Here is a 23,283-nt window from a genome sequence, read left to right on the forward strand (position 1 = left end):
AAGTTGCTATCTCCCCCACAGATTCAAGAAACTGAATGGTTTATTTCTGTTTTTCCATTCTTATAAATGCTGTGGCCAAAAGTCAATATCTCTAATGGAATAAAGGGGGTTCTCAATTCATGTTCAAATCTCTGGAGGTAGGCTTCAATCCATGACCTTTTAGCTTCTGGTAAGGGTGTTCCTTGTTAGCAGACACCTGAAGAAAATATATGCTGACAACATTCAGTTCCACTGCCCCTATCGAAAATGACTTCTCCAATATCAAATCCGACATGAACCAAAATTTCCTTTAAGTAAATATCAAGATTGAAACCATTGTTTTCTGTCTTTGCCACAATTCCCATCTGTAGCCCGCTCAGATCATGGTTATAGCTGAACCCTACAGTTCATATTTGGAATTCTATTTATCTTAACTCAAGTATTCAATCCCATATTGTCAAAAACAAAAAATGCAGATTTCCACTTATGGAATATCACTGCTTCTACCTGTTTATTGCTGGAATAATGATAAATGTTTTTATTACCTCGAGACTCAACATTTCCAGTGCCTTCCCAGTTTGCCTTCGATCTTCCACCCTCCAGAAACTGTAGCTCAAAAGCTTGGCAAGCCATCTGCTAATCCAATTAAGATCACCTGGCCAATTAATCCTGTGCTCGTTAATTTACACAGACATCCAGTCCACCAGTGCTTCAAATATAAAATACTTTTCCTCCCTAAACTTCATAACTTTGCCATTTCCCCTGTCTCTAACCATCTCCAACCAATCACCTTCCAAAACAAATAGAAGTTCAATTTAAATTAGTATCATGTATGATTACAAATTCCAATTTTAAATCCACTTCACAACTTGGACTGATCTCAGAGAATCTAGTCCATAGTTCAACACCTTAGACTACTACCAACAGAACTGCTAACTTCACTGCTATCTTAAGAAACTGCCAAACCAAAGTCCACTTTCATAAACGATTAGCACAATAATACTTTCAAATTACAGCTATCAAATTCCACATGATAAAACCACCAAGAATACATAAACAGCAAGATTATATCCATCCAGTGAAAAATTCACAGTTTCAAAGAGAAATCCCATATATGTAAATCATGGTTCCACTAGAAAGGAGCATTTGAAGTCTTGAAAAGTGATAAGGGAAGAGGTAATAGAGCAGCTGTTACACTAACAGTACATAGAAAAGTAGCTTAAGAAAGTGAGGTGGTGTTGGGAGCAACTGTGGATTCGACCAGACTATCAATGGAGGGGTCAATCTCTGGATCAAAAGGGCACCTTAATAATGGACTCACTGCAGTGCCAAAAGTGACAGGGAAGAACCCATTGAACATGGAGGCTGGTAGAGTTCAAGGTAAGAGAAAGGAGGAAACATTTTATGGTTCTGGGAATGAACAAAATTATTAGAAAAAAGTATGGAAGGTTGAGAAAAGGACAGAAGATCTGTCAACTTAGTTGGAGGAGAGAAATCTTTCTTCCCAACCCTGAACTCACCTACTAGGGAAAATATCCTTTTCATGTCCACTTTGATAAGGCTGTTCAGGACCGGATATACTTCAATCAAGCGCCTTCTCACTCTAAACTCCAGTGAAAACAAATTCTCTTTTTCCAACCTTTCTGAGAAGATGACTTCCTTTGAGCTGCCTCCAATGCATATGCATTCTTAAAATAAGAAGGCCAAAACAGCATGCAGTATTAGAGTTGTAGTCTCACCAGTGCCTTGCAGAAATTGGAGGAGAACATCCTAACTTTTATATTCAATTCCTCTCATAATAAAAGGATAACATTCGATCAGCTTCCTTAATTACTTGCTGTACTCACAGATTAATTGTTTCTTACTCACAAACTAGAACATATAGATCCCGCTGCACCTTGGAATTCTACAGCCTCTATTTAAATAACATACTGCTTTGTTATTCTTCCTGCCAAAGTAAACAATTTCACATTATACTCCATTTTTCCAATTACTGCCTACGCCTACCTGTTTCTGTCTGGAACTTTGTCATACCCTGTTCACAAAATATTTCCCCCCCTTATCTTTGTCACCTGCAAATTTGGCGACCATGCTTTGTTCACCTCCTCTAAGTCACAGAGATACTGTAGAGTCCCACCTATCACATCCTGCCAATCAGAAAAAGACCCATTTTTCCAAACTCTTCTATGAAAGTATGAACAAGGAACACTACTAAGCCACTCGGCCCTTTGAGCCTGCTCCAACATTCAAAGGTATCATGATTAATCTGATTTTAACCTTAACTGTACACTCCTGCATGCCCATGATAATCTTTCAACCCCTTGGTAATCAACGATCTACCTATCTCTGCCTTAAAAATATTTAAAGATACTGCATCTACATTTGAGTCCAAAGACTCAACTCAGAAAAAAATGTTTCCTCATCTCAGTTTAAAAAAAAATCAATGGGCAACATTTAAGACTATCATTCCAAGTTATGGATGCTCCCACAAGAGGAAGCATGCTTTCAACATCCACCTGACCAAGTTCCTCAGGAGCTTATTTTCTGCCGACCAATCTTCTATGCAGTGTTACCGCCCTACTTTTGGTATTTCAGTATTGGTTGACAAGTTTCATCTTCATTAGCCTAAAAAATATAACACTCTTTATATACTTGATGGTAAGGTCCTTGGAAGGGTTGCTGAACAAAGATCTTGGAGTGCAAGTCCATAGCACCTTGAAAGTCGAGTTGAAGGTAGATAGGATAGTGAAGGCAGCATTTGGTATGCTTTCCTTTATTTGGTCAGAGTATGGAGTACAGGAGTTGGAAGGTCATGTTACAATGTACATGACATTGGTTAGGCCATTTTTGGAATATTGCGTGCAATTCTGGTCTCCTTTCTATCGGAAGGATGTTGTGAAACTTGAAAGGGTTCAGAAAAGATTTACAAGGATGTTGCCAGGGTTGGAGGATTTGAGCTATGGGGGACATTCATTAGGCTGGGGCTGTTTTCCCTGGAGCGTTGAAGGCTGAGGGGTGACCTTAGAGATTTATAAAATCATAAGGGACATGGATAGGATAAATAGACAAGGTCTGTTCCCTGGGGTGGGGGAAGTCCAAAACGAGAGGGCATAGGTTTGGGCTGAGAGGGGAAAGATATAAAAGGAGACCCTGGGGCAACTTTTTCATGCAGAGGGTGTTTTGTGTGTGGAATAGGCTGCCAGACGAAGTGGTGGAGGCTGATACAAGTGCAACATTTAAAAAGGCATCTGAATGGGTATACAAATTGGAAGGGTTGGGAGGGATATGGACCGGGGCTGGCAGGTGGGACGAGATTGGGTTGGGATATCTGGTCGGCATGGTTGAGTTGCACCAAAGAGTCTGTTTCCGTGCTGTACATCTCTATGACTATGACATCAGAAGCTCCTATTTTGAGCAATACACTGAAAATGAATTATGAAAATTAAGTACAGTACATCAATGGGCTCCCTATTATCCATTACGGTTGTTACATTTTCAAAGTCGCCCTATAAGCTTGTTAAACGTTATTTCCCTGTCACAAAATCATGTTGACTATTCTCCTCACAGAGTTCCTCTTTTCCTTCCACTACCTGATTTACAGTTATGACTGGCATTTTTTTTTGTATCTTTTATGAAGAGAGAATCAAAATTTGTTCATTCTTTCATCCAACATTTCCTTGTTATCGACTACTAATTCTCCCCTGTAACTCTTTAGGAGGACTAAAACACACTTTACCAGTTGTTTTCCTTTTTAAATATCTATCTGGAGAAACGTGCAATTTTTACATTTCTAGCAAGCTTCTTCTCATACTCTAATTTCATTTTTTTTTATTAACCTTTGTAATTGTCCAGTTGTTTATATTCTGAACAAAATCATCATTCTTGCCAGTTAATTTGCACATTTATATGTACTTTCATTAAGCATCCTGCTCTCCTTAGCTTTTTAGTTACCCATAGATGGTGAGTCAGAAGATTCAGAAAATCCCTACAGTGTGGAAACAGGCCCAACAAGCCCACACCAACCCTCTCATGAGTAATCCACCCAGACCCATTCCCCCACCCAATACTTACCAGTGACTAATACGCCTAACCTACACATCCCTGAACACTATGGGCAACTTAGCACAGCCAATTCACCTAACCTGCACATCTTTGGAAGGAAACCGGAGCACCCAGAGGAAGCCCACGCATACACGGAGAGAATGTGCAAACTCTACACAGGCAGACAATCACCCAAGGCTGGAATCAAACCCGGGTCCCTCGCGCTGTGTGGTATCAGTGATAACCACCAAGCCACTGTGCCGGCTGCTGGTGCTGGAGCCGACCAGGGAGAAGGCAATTCTGGATCTGGTATTGTGCAATGAACCAGAATTGGTCAGGGACCTCGAAGTGAAGGAGCCATTGGGAAATAGTGACCATAACACAATAAGCTTCAATCTGCAATTTGAGAGGGAGAGGGTACAATCGGAAGTGACAATATTTCTGTTGAATAAAGGGAACTATGGAGCTATGAGGGAGGAGCTGGCCAAAGTTCAATGGTGCAATACCTTAGCAGGGATGACAGTGGAGGAACAATGGCGGATATTTCTGAGTATAATGCAGAAGTTGCAGGATCAGTTCATTCCAAAAAAGATCGATCCTAGGAGGCGGCATGGGTGGCCATGGCTGACGAGGGAAGTTAGGAAACATATAAAGTTAAAAGAGAAAAAGTAGAACATAGCAAAGATAAGTGGGAAAATGGATGACTGGGAAGCTTTTAAAGAACAGAGGATTACTAAGAAAGACATACGCAGAGAAAAAATGAGGTACGAAGATAAACTGGCCAATAATAAAAGAGGATAGGAAAAGCTTTTTTTAGTGATGTACAAGGCAAAAAAATGGTTAAGACTAAAATTGGGCCCTTGAAGACAGGGGAATATATTACAGGGAACAAAAGAAATGGCAGAAGAATTGAATTGGTACTTCAGATCTGTGTTCATTGGGGAAGACACAAGTAATCTCCCTGAGGTAACAGTGGCTGAAGGACTTGAACTGAAGGGAATTTATATTTGCCAGGAATTGGTGTTGGAGAGACGGTTAGGTCTGAAGGTTGATAAGTCCCCGGGGCCTGATGGTCTACATCCTAGGGTACTGAAGGAGGTGGCTCAAGAAATCATGGATGCGTTGTGATTATTTTCCAGAGTTCGACAGACTCGGGATCAGTTCCTAAGAATTGGAGGGTGGCTAATGTTATACCACTTTTTAAAGAAAGGTGGGAGAGAGAAAGCAGGAAATTATAGACGAGTTAGTCTGACCTCAGTGGTGGGAAAGATGCTGGAGTCTATTATAAAGGATTAAATTATGGCACATCTGGATGGTAGTAACAGGATAGGTCAGAGTCAGCATGGATTTATGAAGGGGAAATCACGCTTGACTAATCTTCTGGAATTTTGAGGATGTAACTCTGAAGATGGACGAGGGAGATCCAGTAGATGTGGTGTACCTGGACTTTTAGAAAGCTTTTGATAAAGTCCCACATAGGAGGTTAGTGAGCAAAATTAGGGTGCATGGTATTGGGAGCAAAGTACTGACTTGGATTGAAGATTAGTCGGCTGATAGGAAACAAAAAAGGGTCGTGATAAATGGCTCCATTTTGGAATGGCAGGCAGTTACCAGTGGGGTACCGCAGCTTTTTACAATATATATGTTAATGATATAGAAGATGGTATTAGCAATAACATTAGCAAATTTGCTGATGATACTAAGCTGGATGGCAGGGTGAAATGTGATGAGGATGTTAGGAGATTACACGGTGACCTGGACAAGTTAGGCGAGTGGACAGATGCATGGCAGATGCAGTTTAATGTGGATAAATGTATGGTTATCCACTTTGGTGGCAAGAACAAGAAGGTAATTACTACCTAAATGGAATCAATTTAGGTAAAGGGGTAGTACAAAGAGATCTGGGTGTTCTTGTACACCAGTCAATGAAGGTAAGCATGCAGGTACAGCAAGTAGTGAAGAAGGCTAATAGCATGCTGGCCTTCATAGCAAGAGGAATTGAGTATAGAAGCAAAGAGATTCTTCTGCAGCTGTACAGGACCCTGGTGAGACCACACCTGGGAGTATTGTGTGCAGTTCTGGTCTCCAGATTTGAGGAAAGACATTCTGGCTATTGAGGGAATGCAGCGTAGGTTCACAAGGTCAATTCCTGGAATGGCGGGATTACCTTACACTGAAAGACTGGGGCGACTGGGCTTGTATACCCTTGAGTTTAGAAGACTGAGAGGGGATCTGATTGAAATGTATAAGATTATTAAAAGGATTGGACACTCTGGAGGCAGGAAACATATTTCCGCTGATGGGTGAGTGCCGAACCAGAGGACAGAGCTTAAAAATACGGGGTAGACCATTTAGGACAGAGATGAGGAGAAACTTCTTCACCCAGAGTGTGGTGGATGTGTGGAATGCTCTGCCCCAGAGGGCAGTGGAAGCCCAGTCTCTGGATTCATTTAAGAAAGAGTTGGATAGAGCTCTCAAGGATAGTGGAATCAAGGGTTATGGAGATAAGCAGGAACAGGATACTGATTAAGGATGATCAGCCATGATCATATTGAATGGTGGTGCAGGCTCGAAGGGCAGAATGGCGTATTCCTGCACTTATTTTCTATTGTCTCTCGCCCCCACCCCCCACTCCCATGCGGGTCCTCCCACATGATGCTCCCATGTGATTCATTCTTTAGAGTAGGAATGTATTTTTTCCCAAAATATTCTCTTAACTGTCTGCCATTGTTTCTCCAAATATCTTAACTCACTTCAGCTATCTCAGGTTTGATGCCCAGATTGGTGCACTTAAGGTTAAAATACTAATCTCAGACCCACTGTTCTCCCTTTGAAGCTGTAAAATTCAACTACTGTATGTTGCTGCTCTCTCAAGATACCATACTCTGGGGTCATCTATATACCCTGTCTTATTACTCAACTACAAAGTTTCATGTAGCCTGCTCTCTGGTTAGTTCCAATACTATGCTCAACCCCTTTCCAAGTGAGAAGCAACCCTAATTAGTATGAAAAAAAAACTTTGTTTGTATAGCACTACACAGAAGGAGCTGAATAAATAAATGCAATACTAATTGCTATATCTCATTTTTTATAATGCTTATTTGAGTCGGGATGGTGGTGCAACTAATGAATGAAGTGCAACCAAATTTGAATTGCATAAAAATAAGCATTTATGTAAGAAAGGAGTTTTTAGACATTTGGTTATCATATACCATGCCTCAGTGATTCAAATTGAATTAACATTGATGTAGTCTGATAAAATCTATTACTGCTTCATTAGTATTACAATGCATTGGCTGCACTCAAAAACAGCATAAAGAATGCAACTCAAATTTGAAAAACAAAAGGTATTGTATCAGAAAAAAAAACTCAAACTACTGAAAGAAAATTTATGAAAGTAAATCGACTTTGGGTGCTTCCTTGCTTTTTGGGAGCAATTATAAATCACTCAATTGCATTGTAATGAGTTGGCAGTCATTACGCTGACATACACCCATTCTTTGAAGAAGATGAATAACATGAACAAAGCACCTCAAAAAGACAATCCATTTATCAATATACTATGACACATACATGATTGATAGTGCAGTGAATGTGATAATTGCAATAACACCATCGTGTTGTTGGACAGTTTTATCTTTTATTCATTCACAGGATGTGGGCATTGCAAGGCCAGAATTTATTATCCATCCCTAAATGCCTTTCAGGCTGTGGTAGTGAACTGCTTCTTGAACCACTGCAGTCCGTAGGATACAGATGCACATGTTGTGCTGTTAGGTAAAGTGGGTCAGCAAATTCACCCAGCAACAACGAAGGAATATCAATATAACCTCAAGTCCAAATGCTGCATGAATTGCAATTAGTACTGTCCTCTTGTGTCTATGCCCCTTGTCTTTCAAGGTTGTGGAGATCATAGGTTTTGAAAAGCACTGTTGAGGAGGTCTGGACAAGTTACTGCAGTGTATCTTTGAGATGGCACACATAAAAAACACAGTACACTGATATTGCAGACATGGAATGTTTAAGGTGGTAGATGGGACGCCAGTAAAGTAGGTTAAATTGATGATATTGAGTGTCTAGTGTTATTTGAGCTGTACTCATTTCAGAAAGCAACATTATTTAATCATATTTGTATTATATCATGGAGACGGTAGACAGCTTTCAGGTGTGAGAAGATAAGCTACTCACCACAGAATTCCAAATCCCTGACCCACACAGAGTCAAGTTTTATGTAATAATAAGCCCAAGAACGTTGATAGTTATGGTAATGCTGTTGAATTTCAAGTGGAAATGATTAGATTATTTCCTGTTAGAGTTTGTCATTGAATGAGTGCTATTTCCTGTAAAAGCGTCGGGCAGACAGCCGGGTCATACATGCTAAGTTGGCCGGCATCCTCTGCACTATAATAATTCTGTGGCTGTCTTACCACTTGGTGCAGTCCAGTCTGGCAGCCAAGTCATTCAGAACTCAGTTTAGTCAGTGGTGCTACTGGGTGATTGTTCACCATGGACATTATGGTTCCCCAGCCAAATACATTTTGTTTCCAAGCTAACCTAGTGCTTTCTTCAATTGAAATTCAACATAGAGAAGTAATGATTTATCTACTGAACTAGTGTATTAAGTGTAATCAAGAAAAGGTTTCCTTGCCATATTTGACTGGACACCATGAGACTTCATGGGGTCTGGAGTCAAAGTTGAGAACTTCCAGCATCACACTGTTGCTGCAACATCTGGCAAGACTGAATAGCAGTGCGATAGCACATAGACCAGAACAGAAATAAAAGAGGATAAATTTTGCTTCGAAAAGTAGGACATGTCAAGACAACCATCAAACTGTTGCTCGACAAATCTACGGAACAACTCTCCTAACACTGGTACAAGTCTCCAGTGTCAACAAAGAGAAGAGAACTTTGCAGGGTCAGCTAGACAGGCTGTTGTAGGTCGTGGAAAGAGCCTTGTAAATAAAATAATAGCTCTTTTGGGGACACTGAAACCAACATTGTGCCATTCAATTAGTCAATCAACTAGGAGAAAGTGAAGACTGCAGATGCTGGAGATCAGATTCAAGTAATGTGGTGCCAGGAGAGCACAGCTAGTTAGGCAGCATCTGAGGAGCAGGAGAGTCCTGCTCCCTGGATGCTGCCTGACTGGCTATACTTTTCCAGCACCACACGTTTTGACAACTGAATGGCATGCAGAGTATTGGATCATGCCAGCCAAGTACACAAACTGGTTACCATGATTGATCATATCACACAGGGGGTTAATGAGACAGTGGAACTGAGATTTAAGCCAGGAAGCTTGCTGCGTTCATTGTCAAATTTGATCAAGCGAGACAGATACCCACCTTGATTGACTATTAGGCAGAGGGGGTGGGGTGGGGAGGAGGAGGGTATATATAAAATAGTCTTCTGTTTCAAAAATAACGAGCCCAGTCTCATGATAAACCAAATCTCATTATCAGTGTAAAACGAGTCCCACGTAAGCAAGCAGATGAGACCATACAAAATGAAGCTTACAATGTGTATTTATATCTAATGCCTAGGATTAAAGGCAGGTGATCTGTCAGGTTTTTAGGGCATGGCCACCAAGTTTTGGATGACTTTACATTTATGGAGGGTGGAATATAGGAGTTAGGCCAGAAGTGTTTTGAAATAATCAAGTCGAGGACATAAAAAGGAATAATGAGGACATCAGCAGCAACAAACCACATTTGCCAGGGGATTGGGCAATATTGTGGAAGTGAAATTAGGCAATGTTAAATAATGGCACAATTGTATGGTCAGAAGCTGATTTCAGAGTCAAATATGACACTAAGGTTCTAAACAGGCTGGTTCTGCCTCAGTGAGAGACACAGTTGGTCGCCAGGGAATGCAGGTCATGCCAGGACCAGTGACAATTGTTTCAAGCATACGAATACTGAAGTGAAGGAAATTCTGTTCATCCAGTACTCGAAGTCAAACAAGTAGTCTAAGCAACCTGTAGATAGAATCACAGGATCCCTACCTCATGGAAAGAAGTCATTTAACCCATCATTGACCAGTCAAGAGCATCCCACCCAGACACAACCCCCACCCTATCCCTATAACCCTGCATTTACAGTGGCTAATCCACCTAGCCTACACATCCTTGGACACAACAGGCAAATTAGTATAAACCATAAGTTGCCTGGAGCACTGTTTTTTTTACAGCTAAAAGACAGTGCTATTTTCTGGGTCTGTAGATTGTGAAGGAGCAAACATGGACTTTAGTAGAGTGACGTGCTCTTCCTGTTGGATGAGAGAGTTTAGGGATAGTTTCCATGTTTACTGATATTATGTCTGCTGGAAGTGTCTTTAGTTGTAAATCCTCAAATCACATGGATCAGTTGGAGCGGTAATTAGAGGCAATAAGGAGTTTACAAGAGCTTGGGGTGTGATGGATGGCAGTTATAGGAAGGGAAAAAAGCTGCAGATACAGTCAGGTAGATGGGTTAATTCCAGGAAAGGTAAGAGGTGTAGGTAGTTAATGCAGGAGTTTTCTGTGGCTATCCCATTTCAAGTATGCTGTTTTGGAAAATGTAGGGGATGATGGACTCTCAGGGGAATGTAGCACCAACAGTCACGTTTCTGGCATCAAGACTGGCTCTAATGAAAAGAGGGGTACGTTGAGTTCCAAGCAATTGATTGTGATAAGGCACTCTCGAGTTAGAGGTACAGAAGATGTTTCTGCGGCTAGCAGCGATAAATCAGAATGGTGTGTTGCCTCCCTGGTATCAGGATCAAGGATCTCTCAGAATGTTCTCAAAAGGGGCCAAGGACCAGCAGGAGGTCATAGTCCCAATGTGTATAATGACAAAGGAAGGAAAAAGGATGAGATTCTGAAGGGAAAATATATAGAGTTCAGCAGGAATTTAAAAAGAAGGCCCTTGAGAGTAGTAATATCTGGATTACTCCTAATGCTATGAGCAACTGACAGTAGGAATAGGAGGATAGAGCAGATGAATGAGTGGCTGAGCAACTGGTACAGGGGAAAAGGGTTCACATTTTTTGATCATTGGAATTTCTTCTGGGGTAGATGTGACCTGTACATGAATTGGAAGGGGACGAATATACTGGCTAGGAGATTTGCTAGGGCTGCTCGGGATTTGAATGAGTAAGATTGGTTGGTGCGACCCATGAAAATAATGAGGAAAGAAATCAATCTGAGACTGGTACAGTTGGGAAAAGGAGAGAGTGAAAACAGTCAGGGCAGGCAGGAACAAAGCAGAGTATGAGGTAAGACTGATAAAGTAAACTGCATTTATTTCAATGCAAGGGGCCTCACAGGGAAGGCAGGTGAACTCAGGGCATGGCTAGGAACATGGGACAGGGATATCACAGCAATTACAGAAACATGGCTCAGGGACAGACGGGACTGGCAGCTTAATGTTCCAGGATTCAAATGCTACTGGAAGGATAGGGGGATGGGGGGCAGGAGAGGAAAAGTGGTGTTTTTGACAAGGGATAGCATTACAGCTGTGCTTCGGGAGGATATTCCTGGGAATACATCCAGGGAAGTTATTTGGGTTATGGTAGGGGATTTTAACTTTCCAAAACAAAACTAGGACAGTCATAGTGTTAAAGGTGTAAATGGTAAAGAACTTGTTAAGCAGTTGTCAGGAAAGCTGGATGACGAGAGAAATTGAAGTTTTGGCTAAGAAAAAGAAGGAAGCATATGTCTGATATAGACAGGCGAGATCGAAAGAATCCTTAGAAGAGTATAAAGGCAGGATGAGTATAATTAAGGGGACAATCAAGGAGGGCAAAAAGGGGATATGAGATAGCTTTGGGTTAAGATAAATAGGGTAAGGAGAATCCAAAGGGATTTTATAAATATACATGTATTAAGGACAAAAGGGTAACTAGGGAGAGAATAGGGCTAGTAAAATGGCTCAGGACTGTGTACCAGAGAATAGGTGGCCTTTGTGTGGAGCCGCAGGAGGTGGCAGAAGATACTAAACGAGTATTTTGCATCAGTGTTTACTGTAGAAAATGAAATGGAAAATGTAGAATGTAGGGAAATAGATGGTGACAGTGTGGAAATTCTCCATTTACAGACGATGTGGTGCTGGGTGTCTTGAAATGCATAAAAGTGGATAAATTCCCTGAACCTGATCAGGTGTATCCTAGAACTCTGTAGGAAGCTAGGGAAGTGATTGCTCAGCCCCACGCTGAGATATTTGTATCATTGATAGTCACAGGTGAGGTGCCGGAAGACTGGCAGTTGGCTAACGCAGTGCCACTATTTAAGAAAGGTGGTAAGGAGAACTCAGGGAACTATAGACCAGTGTGCCTGACATCAGTAGTGGGCATGTTGTTGGAGGGAATCCTGAGGGACAGGATTTACTTGTATTTGGAAAGACAAGAATAGTCAGCATGGCTTTGTGGGAAATCATATCTCACGAGCTTGATTGAGTTTTTTGAAGAAGTAACAAAGAGGTTTGATGAGAGCAGAGTAGTAGACATGACCTACACGGACTTCAGTAAGGCATTCGACAAGGTTCGTCACGGGAGACTGGTTAGCAAGGTTGGATCTCATGGAGTACAGGGATAACTAGCCATTTGGATACAGAACTGACTCAAAAGGTAGAAGACAGAGGGTGGTGATGGAGGATTGATTTTCTGACTGGAGGCCTGTGACCAGTAGTATGGCACAAGGATCAGTGCTGGTCCACTGCTTTTCATAGTCATTTATATAAATGATTTGGATGGAATCATAGAAGGTATAGTTAGTAAGTTTGCAGATGCAGTAGACAGCGAAGAAGATTACCTCAGATGACAACAGGACCTTGATCAGTTGGAACAATGGGCTGGAGGAGTGGCTGATGGAGTTTAATTTAGATAAATGTGAGGTGCTGCATTTTGCAAAAACAAATCAGAGCAAGACTTGTACACTTAATAGTAAGGTCCTTGGGAATGTTGCTGAACAAAGAGACCTTGGAGTGCAGGATCATACTTCTGTGAAAGTAGAGTCACAGGGAGATAGGATAGTGAAATGAAGCATTTGGTATGTTTTCCTTTATAGGTCAGAGCATTGAGTATAGGAGTTGGTAGGTCGTGTTGCGGCTGTACAGGACATTGATTAGGCCACTTTTGGAATATCGCGTGCAATTTTGCGACTCTATGAAGTCTCTACCATCACTATCCATATTTCCAGGCTACAAATTGTACGTTTAAAGAAAAAAAGTGTATACTGCCAAGCAGCTGAAACTCGCTGTCTGAATCATAACACATGAGTACCACATGTTGGGTTGTAGGAGGGTTTTCCTGACATGTAGGAACAATGCAACAGGGATAATTGGTACACAGTCCTTGTGAGCCATTTTTACTAGCTGATATACTGGAAGTAAAGTTTAATGTATAGAAGCAGTAAAGGAGACTGAGATGCATCAGGATGTGTGGGTTTTAGAGAGAAGAAAAAGAAAAAGAAAAAGAGATTTATTAACAATTAAGCTTTTCCATTGTATCCATAGCAATATCCTTAATTGGCCATTAGAAGGTCTTGATATATTTCATTTAGGAAATGACCCAATACATCAAACACATTTTGTAACATATGAAGATACCAGGACTCTATTATCTAACTATTTGCTTTCTCCAAGCTGTAACTGATCCCAAAAAAATTAAATGTCTCAATTATATATAGAGTCATAGAGTTGTACAGCATGGAAACAGACCCTTCGGCCCAACCCGTCCATGCTGACCAGATATCCCAACCCAATCTAGTCCCACCTGCCAGCACCCAGCCAATATCCCTCCAAACTCTTCCTATTCATATACCCATCCAAATGCCTCTTAAATGTTGCAATTATACCAGCCTCCACCACTTCCTCTGGCAGCTCATTCCATACCCTCTGCGTGCAAACGTTGCCCCTTAGGTCTCTTTTATATCTTTCCCCTCTCCCCTCTCACCCTAAACCTATGCCCTCTAATTTAGGACTCCCCGACTCCAGGGAAAAGACTTTGCTTATTTACCCTATCCATGCCTCTCAATTTTGTAAACCTCTAAGGTCACCCTTCAGCCTCTGACGCTCCAGGGAAAACAGCCCCAGCCTGTTCAACCTCTCCCTTTACCTCAAATCCTCCAACCCTGGCAACATTCTTGTAAATCTTTTCTGAACCCTTTCAAGTTTCACAACATCTTTCCGATAGGAAGGAGACCAGAATTGCATGCAATATTCCAAAAGTGGCCAAACAATGTCCTGTCTCACAAACTTGATTGAGTTTGCAACATGACCTCCCAACTCCTGTACTCAATACTCTGACCAATAAAAGGAAAGCATACCAAACGCCTTCTTCACTATCCTATCTACCTGCGATTCCACTTTCAAGGAGCTATGAACCTGCATTCCAAGGTCTCTTTGTTCAGCAACACTCCCTAGGACCTTACCATTACGTGTATAAGTCCTGCTAAGATTTGCTTTCCCAAAAAGCAGCACCTCGCATTTATCTGAATTAAATTCCATCTGCCACTTCTCAGCCCATTGGCCCATCTGGTCAAGATCCTGTTGTAATCTGAGGTAACCCTCTTCGCTGTCCACTACACCTCCAATTTTGGTGTCATCTGCAAACTTACTAACTGTACTTCTTATGCTCGCATCCAAATCACTTATGTAAATGACAAAAAGTAGAGGACCCACCACCAATCCTTGTGGCACTCCACTGGTCATAAACCTCCAGTCTGAAAAACAACCCTCCACCACCACCCTCTGTCTTCTACCTTTGAGCCAGTTCTGTATCCAAATGGCGAGTTCTCCCTGTATTCCAGGAGATCTAACCTTGCTAATCAGTCTCCCACAGGTAACCTTGTCGAACACCTTAAAGTCCATATAGATCACATCTATTGCTCTGCCCTCATCAATCCTCTTTGTTACTTCTTCAAAAAACTCAATCAAGTTTGTGAGACACGATTTCCCACAAACAAAGCCATGTTGACTATCCCTAATCAGTCCTTGCTTTTCCAAATACATGTACATCCTGTCCCTCAGAATTCCCTCCAACAACTTGCCCACCACCGAAGTCAGGCTCACCGGTCTATCGTTCCCTGACTTGCCCTTACCACTCTTCTTAAAAACAGTAGCACTACGTTTGCCAACCTCCAGTCTTCCGACACCTCACCTGTGACTATCAATGATGCAAATATCTCAGCAAGAGGCCCAGCAATCACTTCTCTAGCTTCCCACAGAGTTCTAGGGTGCATCTGATCAGGTCCTGGGGATCTATCCACCTTTACCCATTTCAAGAAATCCAGCACTTCCTCCTCTGCAATCTGGACATTTTGCAAGATGTCACCATCTATTTCCCTACAGTCGAGATCTTCCATATCCTTTACCACAGTAAATACTGATACAAAATACTCATTTAGTATCTCCCCCACTTTCTACGGCTCCACACAAAGGCCACCTTGCTGATCTTTGAGGGGCCCTCTTCTCTCCCTAGTTACCCTTTTGTCCTTAATGTATTCATAAGAACCTTTCGGATTCTCCTTACTTCTATTTGCCAAAGCTCTCATGTCCCCTTTTTGCCCTCCTGATTTCCCTCTCAAACGTACTCCTACTTCCTTTATGCTCGTCTCAGGATTCACTCAAATCAATCTTGTCTATACCTTACATATGTTTCCTTCGTGTTCTTAACCAAACCCTCAATTTCTTTAGTCATCCAGCATTCTCTATACCGACCAGCATTCCCTTTCACCCTGACAGAAATATACTTTCTCTGGATTCTTGTTATCTCATTTCTGAATGCTTCCCATTTTCCAGCCGTCCCTTTACCAGCGAACATCTGCCTCCAATCAGCTTTCTAAAGTTCTTGCCTAATACCAAAATTGGCCTTTCTCCAATTTCAAACTTCAACTTTTAGATCTGGTCTATCCTTTTCTATCACTATTTTGACACTAATAGAATTATAGTTGCTGGCCCCAAAGTGCTCCCCCACTGACACCTCAGTCTCCTGCCCTGCCTTATTTTCCATGAGTAGGCCAAGTTTTGCAACTTCTCTAGTAGGTACATCCACATATTGAATCAGAAAATTGTCTTGTAGGCACTTAAATTCCTCTCCATCTAAACCTTTAACACTATGGCAGTCCTAGTCTATGTTTGGAAAGTTAAAATCCCCTACCATAACCACCCTATTATTCTTACAGATAGCTGAGATCTCCTTACAAGTTTGTTTCTCAATTTCCCTCATACTATTAGGGGGTCTATAATACAATCCTAATTAGGTGATCATTCTTTTCTTATTTCTCAGTTCCACCCAAATAACTTCCCTGGATGTATTTCCGGGAATACCCTCCCTCAGCACAGCTGTAATGCTATCTCTTATCAAAAATGCCACTCCCTCTCCTTTCTTGCCTCCCTTTCTATTCTTCCTGGAGCATTTGTATCCTGGAACATTAAGCTGCTATCCCTGAGTCATGTTTCTGTAATTGCTATGATATCCCAGTCCCATGTTCCTAACCTTGCCCTGAGTTCAGCTGCCTTCCCTGTTGGGCCCCTTGCATTGAAATAAATGCAGTTTAAGTTATTAGTTCTACCTTGTCCCTGACTGTTTGACTCGCTTCTGTTCTCAGCTGTACCAGTTTCAGATTGATCTCTTTCCTCACTGTCTCCCTGAGACACCCCCCCCCCCCCACCTTACTAGTTTAAATCCTCCCGAGCAGTTCTAGCAAATGTCCGTGCCAGTATATTGGTTGGTGAGCTATATTCAACTGAAGCATTAGAAGTGTGCAACATTACTGTTGTAGTCTCATTCTAATATGGAAATATTTGCCTCATTTCTAGACCCCAAGATAGATAATAACATATCTACCAACCATACTGAAGGCAAGCTAACAACCAAATCGTTACAATTCACAATGGAATAGATTTGCAGTTCCTAGGAGGAGTCAAAATTCAATTTTTAACAAAGAAAATGCCAAAGATACAACTGTTCATCTAGTATGCGAGTTTGTTTTGATAGATTAAAATACTGTATCTCAAAATGGATAGCACATATCCTTTACCTTTCCATATGTAACTCCACCAGCTGAATTTTCCTCCTCATTTTCATAAACCTTGACATCTTTAGGTAGACACTGATTTGTAGATATTAGCTTTGACTTTGATCCCATTTTTATTTAAACTAAGAAACCTAAGTAAAGGATCAACATGCACTTTTATAAATGCCACGCTATTTGCTTGTGCCCTGTTAGTTGACCAGTTCACAGGTATTAACAGTCTGGAAAGAGTGGAACCAAAACAAGCCGATTCCACTTAAAAACCCAAGCATCTACATTCAATAAATCAGAAGCACAGATCTTATTATATCAAGTTTCACAATACAATGTGCATTAGTGGCTGTTAGAACGCGACTGACAGTCAGAGCACTGAGCAGCAAAATAGTAATGAATAGAAAACAAGTGGTTAAAATGGACTGAATTCAGTCATAGGAGACCCATACTGCTAAAGGTATAATATGCCACTAATCCCACATTGTACAATGTCACAGTCAAACAGGCAAAGAGTTCACGCTGGCACTACCTCTAACATAAACATACCTTGAACAGAAGGCATAGAGCAAAACTACTCCTTTGACAATAACAGATAAGGGAGGTTAAAAAAAGCTGAGCTATTGTTTTAGTTTTGCAATACATATGGCAGAATAACATTAGCAATGGACCAGAATAAAAGCTGTCAGCCTAGAGCTGTTCTGCCACTTTATATCATCTAAACACTTGATAAAATAAGAAAAATGTTCATTCTCTCATCATTTTACTTTTGATTACTTGCACCTTTTGTCAGAGATTCATTAACCAGTGTCCTCCTGGACAAAATCATTTACTATTTAAATGTATACAAACAACATTTTTGAATGAGGTTACAGTGCTCAAAATTTCTTCTAATCTCAGGATGCAGACAACTCCAAAAAGTTAATTATTACACAAAAAGAACAGCTCCTTCAAGACTCAGCTAGTTTCCAAATCAGTAGCTCAGCTGCACAGATCAGAAAGGTCACAAGCTCAATCATTAACAAATTTGCTAATATAGCAGGTAATAAAAAAAAGATAAATCACAACCTCCTAAAAGTTGAAGAAGGAACTAAAAATTCAAGGTTTACATTTGATTGCCAACCAGCATGAACAGGTTTGCTGTACAAGTGGAGGCCAGTTGGTCTTTTGCATCCATTTTGGTTCTTTAACGACTAAAAACAAATCCTAAGGCTACACATTCTTCAAACAAAAAGAAATGACACTATATTTTACTCAATTGGTAGATTTACCCACTTTTCCTCCAAAGGATGCAATATCCACTGCTTCAACCACTGCCTGACAACTCTTGCTGAAAGTACCTGTGGATAACAAGAAAGGAGAAAAAAAAGTATGATTTTACCCAACAAGACATTTTCGTGAAGTATGTATGCACATTAACAATGATATTTGTTTCACTGTTTCAGCCAATACAGGGTTTACACCACTCCAAGACTGTAATATAACAAAGCTAAGAGAATACAATATAAGCCATTTAAATAGTTCCATGACATTCCAACAGGGTTTGAAGGTATATTGTTTGCAATTCTGGTCTCCTTCCTATCGGAAAGATGTTGTGAAACTTGTAAGGGTTCAGAAAAGATTTACAAGGATGGTGCCAGGGTTGAAGGATTTGAGCTACAGGGAGAGGCTGAACAGGCTGGGGCTGTTTTCCCTGGAGCAGAGGCTGAGAGGTGATCTTCTAGTGGTTTACAAAATTATGAGGGGCATGGATAGGATAAATAGATAAAGTATTTTCCCTGGGGTCAGGGAGTCCAGAACTAGAGGGCATAGGTTTAGGGTGGGGGAGGGTGGGGAAGATATAAAATGGACCTAAGGGCAACTTTTTCACACAGAGGGTGGTATGTGTATGGAATGAGCTGCCAAAGGAAGTGGTGGAGGCTTGTTCAATTGCAACATTTAAAAGGCATTTGGAATGGTATATCAAAAGGGTCTGTTTCCATGCTGTACATCTCTATGACTCTAAAGACCTTTGGAACAGATTACAGCCTTGCAATTCAGAGTATATGTTTGTACCTGTACTAAATCAGCTGGCCTTTTTCTAAAGATAACATATAATAAAATTAACTCAATTGCTGGTAATGTTAAGTGATGTATTTATTTATCTTCTGAAAATCATGATAAAGAAATTATTTGGAGTGTGAACTTGTTAATTTTTCCACCCACTTAGAAATTTGAAAAGTCTGTCATTTATGATTTGAAATATTTGTATGCACTTCAGTCAGTGGCTTTTGGTCAAACAAGATACACACACAGTTGCAAAACAAACAAACAAACATTGTACTTTGTCCTTGATTCCAATACAACTTCTACACCTCCACTGACTATAACCACGTCATCTGAGTGAAGGTGGAAGTTTTTACACCTCAACAAGATGCATGCTCAATAAAATTAGTTTATTCAGCATTAAATAAAGTATATAATTGGCAGTAATGATCAACTCGTCCCTAGACTAAATTTCACTTAAAAGTATATTGTCACCTAAGTTAGCATTACTCTGGGATTTGTCAAAACATTTCAGGCCAAAAAATATTTTATGAATTCTACATCAACCAAAGTCACAGTACAGGGTGAATCCAAGATGATACCATAGTACCCAACAGTATAACACTGCAGCACATTTAAAAGAGGATGGAGGTTAGCAGTACTGCAAGTTAAAGAGGTAACTTTCAAGAAGCTTTGAAGAGGAGAAATAATAAGATAATTATTTCAATACTAGAATTTAAGGGTGGTGTAGCTCTGTGTAAGTGTATAGCTAGCAGTAGCTTGATACTGAAGAGAACAATATTTGGGTAAATACACATTTCAATACTTGGCAAAATAGTGACCCAATTGTGTAAAGATTGGTAGCTCGAGTGCCGGTTGTTGTGGGTATGCTCATTGAGCTGAGAAGTTGGTTTGCAGACATTTCATCCCCTTTCTAGGTGACATCCTCAGTGTTGTGGAGCCTCCTGTGAAGTGCTGTTGTATTGTGTCGGTTGGAATTTACGGGTTTCATTCCCATTGCTTCCGGTTGCTCGTTGCAGTGGTCAGTATATTGGGTCTAGGTCAATATGTTTTTTGATGGAGTCTGGGGAGGAGTGCCATGCTTCTAGGAATTCTCTGGTTGTCCTGTGTTTGGCCTATCCTATTATTGTTGTTTCATCACAGTCAATTTTGTGGTCCTTGTCAGCTGTGTGTATAGACACTAGAGATATCTGATTGTGGCATTTAGTGACTAACTGATGTTCATGAATGTGGATCACTAGTTGTCTGCCTGTTTGTCTATAGTGTTCCTTGCAGTCTCTGCATGGAATTGTGTACACCATGTATGTCCTGTACATGATGGGTATCGGGTCTTTTGTTCTGGTGAATTGTTGTCTGAGCGTGGCTGTCGATTTATGTGCTGTCATAAACCCAAATGGTTGGAGGAGTCTGGCTGTCAGTTCTGAAATGCTTTTTACATAAATGTAGTGTGGCAAGTGTGTTGGGTTGTGACAAGTCCTCATGACGCTGTTTGTATGCCAGGCATCTGTGGATGAAGTTGCAGGGATGATCCGTTCTTGGCAAGGACTTTGGAGAGGTATTCTTCTCTTCGCAGGTTGGGAATGCTGCAGTGTGTTGTCATCCTTTTGAACAAGGTCCTAATGCAGCTTCTCTGGTGTTTAGGTGGTTGCTGTTATAATTCAGGATCTAGTCAGTGCAGTGATTTTTCTGTACACTTTTGTTGTGCATTCTCTTTTCTGCTCTTACATCATATCAGGAATGGGAATTGCTCATTAATTTCTTGTTCGCTCAACTTTGAACTCAGTCTATGGAGTTGACAATCTGGTGTGTGCTCTTGATCACTGTTCTTTTAGTTATTACAAAAGTGTCGTCCATGTATCTGATCCAAAGTTTGGATTGGGGTTTGTGAGAGGGCTATTTGTTCCAGTGACCCAATTACTTAGAAAATTATTAGGACTATATTAAGATACTACTAAATAGGGTACTCTACAAGCTATGAATATAACATCTCAATGCAATCACCGTAGAATTGAACTCTCAATCACAGCATGTATAAACTAAACCATACGGATTTCATTTCAAACTCAGTCTCTGTACTGATCACAATGTAAGATTACATGCTACAATAAAAAGACCTCCAAGACAATTTGCAAATGCACAAATAGGTTATTTTGTGTACAATTAAATTTGACACTAGATTAGGCTGCTTCAAATCAGGAATGTGTACTAGCTTCATGTACACCATAACAAATTCTGCAAGATATTTTCTAATCAGACTGTTCAGAGATATTGTTACACATTTCTGTAGCAAGTGGAATTGTACCCAGGACTCCTGGCTCAGAGGCAAGGACACTAGCACCACACAATAAGATGTCTTCAAGGACATATCTATCCTACTTTGAACCAATATATGTACTAATGGTTGAATTGTAACTATGTAGATACTCCCTAACTAATCTGTTTAGAGATGTGGCGACACACCTCTGGAGCAGATGCCTCCTGGTTCAGAGGTATGGGTATTATCAATGTGCCACAAGAGGTCTAGGGATGCATCTAGATGTCAGATTCAAAAATTAGCAACGGTTGTTAAATAGACCCGAACTCTACTTCAGAGTCAAGTTGATAAAAACAATTAGAGTGAATGGAGTATCTTAGAACCTGAACTACTGAAAATAAAGCTCTTACTTTCCAAGTGGAAGGTATTTCAAGGTTCTGGATGTAAGTTTGCTCGCTGAGCGGGAAGGTTCATTTCCAGAAGTTTAGTCACCCTACTAGTTAACATCTTCAGTGGGCCTCTAGGTGAAGCACTGCTGATGATTCCTGCTTTTTAATGTTTGGGTTGGTGATGCCATTTCCTGTGGTGATGTCATTTCTTATTCTTCTTCTTCTTAGGGGGGTTAACTCAATGCGTTTGTTGATAGCGTTCTGGTTGGAAAGCCATGCTTCGAGGGATTCTCATGCATGTCTCTGTTTGGCTTGTCCTAGGGTGGATGTGTTGGCCCAGTCAAAGTGGTGTCCTTCCTTATCTGTATGCAAGGATACTAGTGAGAGAGAGTCATGTCGTTTTGTGGCTAGTTGATGTTCATGTATCCTGGTGGCTAGTTTTCTGCCTGTTTGTCCAATGTAGTGTTTGTTACAGTTCTTGCACGGTATTTTATAAATGAATTAGTTTTGCTAGTTGTCTGTATAGGGTCTTTCAAGTTCATTAGCTGCTGTTTTACTGTGTTGGTGGGTTTGTGGGCTACCATGATGCCAAGGAATCAGAGTGGTCTGGCAGGCATTTCCAAGATGTCTTTGATGTAGGGGAGTGTGGCTAGGGTTTCTGGACGTGTTTTGTCTGCTTGTTTGGGTTGGTCGCTGAGAAATCAGCAGACTGTGTTCATTGGATACCCGTTCTTTTTGAATACACAGTATAGGTGATTTTCCTCTCCTCCGTGTAGTTCCTCAGTGCTGCAGTGTGTTGCTCGTTGAAATAAATGTTCTGATGCAGCTTAGTTGTAGATGTTGAAATGATTGCTTCTGTAGTTCAATATTTGGTCTGAATGTGTTGTTTGCCTGTAGATGTTGGTTTGAAGTTCCCCATTGGCTGTTCGCTCTACTGTGACATCTCGGAATGGCATTTTGCTGTTGTTTTCCTCTTCTTTAAATGAATTGTATGCCAGTAAGGGTATTATTGATGGTCTTTAAGACAATCCCTAGATGTCACAGTAGAAATTCCAAGATTTCTAACAGGTTTGCCAGGCATGACTCCCCTTTGAACAAGCCATGCTGACTCAGCCTTATTTTACCACGTTCTTCCAAGTCCTCTGCTGTCTCACCCTTAATAAATGGAGTCTAAAATCTTACCAACAACCGAGGTCAGGCTAACTGACCTATAATTTCTTGCCTTCTGTTAGTGCTGAGCAGGGAAGTTATTTTAACCCATTTTCCGGTCCTCCGGGACCCTCACCGACTTGTGATTCTTGAAAGATCAGCACCAATGCCTCCAGAAATCTCATCGATCACGTTCAAAACCCTGGAGTGTAGTCCAACTTCTTTATTTCTCTTCATAACTTTCAGCTTTCACAGCACTTTATCCTTAGTGATTGCTACTACACTCATCTCTGCTCCCAACTCTCAAAGCTCTAGTATGCTACTGGTGCCTTGCAGTTTTACATTGTGTGCATTTGAGTCAAAGGAAAAAGGCTAAAGCAGAATGGGAAACTCAGGCAAGGTAAACAATCATGAAAAGT

General features: G+C 40.9%; 1 protein-coding gene across 1 annotated transcript in view; it reads right to left on the reverse strand.

Annotated features, from left to right (window-relative positions):
• rab30 (RAB30, member RAS oncogene family) overlaps positions 1 to 23,283 on the reverse strand; it is a 97,072-nt gene that overhangs the window by 72,494 nt on the left and 1,295 nt on the right. Inside the window, exon 2 of the mRNA XM_072577689.1 lies at positions 18,302 to 18,366. The gene's annotated coding sequence lies outside the window, so the exon portion shown is untranslated. The remainder of the gene's footprint in view (positions 1 to 18,301; positions 18,367 to 23,283) is intronic.

This window comes from Chiloscyllium punctatum, chromosome 9 (assembly GCF_047496795.1).
Source record: "Chiloscyllium punctatum isolate Juve2018m chromosome 9, sChiPun1.3, whole genome shotgun sequence".
Taxonomy (NCBI): domain Eukaryota; kingdom Metazoa; phylum Chordata; class Chondrichthyes; order Orectolobiformes; family Hemiscylliidae; genus Chiloscyllium; species Chiloscyllium punctatum.